This window comes from Myotis lucifugus, unplaced genomic scaffold (assembly GCF_000147115.1).
Source record: "Myotis lucifugus unplaced genomic scaffold, Myoluc2.0 scaffold_1323, whole genome shotgun sequence".
NCBI lineage: Eukaryota > Metazoa > Chordata > Mammalia > Chiroptera > Vespertilionidae > Myotis > Myotis lucifugus.
This window is the reverse complement of record NW_005872371.1, coordinates 40,389-41,363: the sequence shown is the minus strand read 5'-3', so window position 1 is coordinate 41,363 and position 975 is coordinate 40,389.

The following is a 975-nucleotide window of genomic DNA, read 5'->3' as shown; positions in this document are numbered from 1 at the left end:
CCGCTCTCTCACCTGGGGGCAAGTCACTCCCTGTCTCTGAGCCTCAGTTTCCTCTTCTGCCAGATGGGAGAACCGGAGGAGATGGTCTCTAATGCCAGGCTGTGTTTCTCTAGGAAAGTGAGGTGCAGCACATCAGCACAGTGCTGGGCACAGAGTAGGTGCTCAGTAAATAATGGGGTTCCAACATATTTGAAGCTGTCCTCTGAGGAGAAAGAAGGCTGGGCCCCCCTCATACTCTACCTGCCCCCAACATTTGCCACCAAGAGAATCCTGCAGGGAGCCAGAGGCTACAGTGACGATGTCAGTTGGCCTCTACTGCTGGCCCCTCCTGCTTTCCCACCATCGCCACCCTGTCCCTACCCCCACTCTGACGACCTCCCAGCATCCTGCCCCCCCTTCTCTCCCCCACACCACAACTGCCTGGTGGCTGGCAGGGATGCCAATGGGGCTCCTGCCAGCCTCTTCCCAGACAGGCCTTAGCTCTCTGGGCCCACTCAGGTGGTCTAGACCTGGGCAAAGGCCAAGGTCTCAGCTAGTTTTCCCTAACATGTTTAGTTTCTCTAGGGCCCAAGTCCTACAGACTTCAGAGGTATCAGCACTTCCGTGGTCCCAGCACTGAGGGTCAGCACTGAGCTCAGGTCACCACACAGAGCCTCTGACCCCTCCACCCAGGCCCTGCCTACTCCCGAGCCCCACCCCCACCCCGTCTCTGCCCACCAGAAGGTCCTGATCTATGGGGGAAGAACCTACAGCCTCACCTTATGGTGGAAGAACAGAGAGGGGCATCCGGAAGGGCACCCATCTGCTGGGGGTCAGGGGAGGGCACATGCGGGCTGTTGGGATCTGCCCATGGAATGATGGCAAGGAAAGAGAGGTGTCTCAGGCACGGGGCAGGCACAGAATGTTCTGGAACCCCCACAGTCCAGGGCTACATGAAGACATCAGCGGAGGGGACTGGGGTAGCAGGCAGAGAGG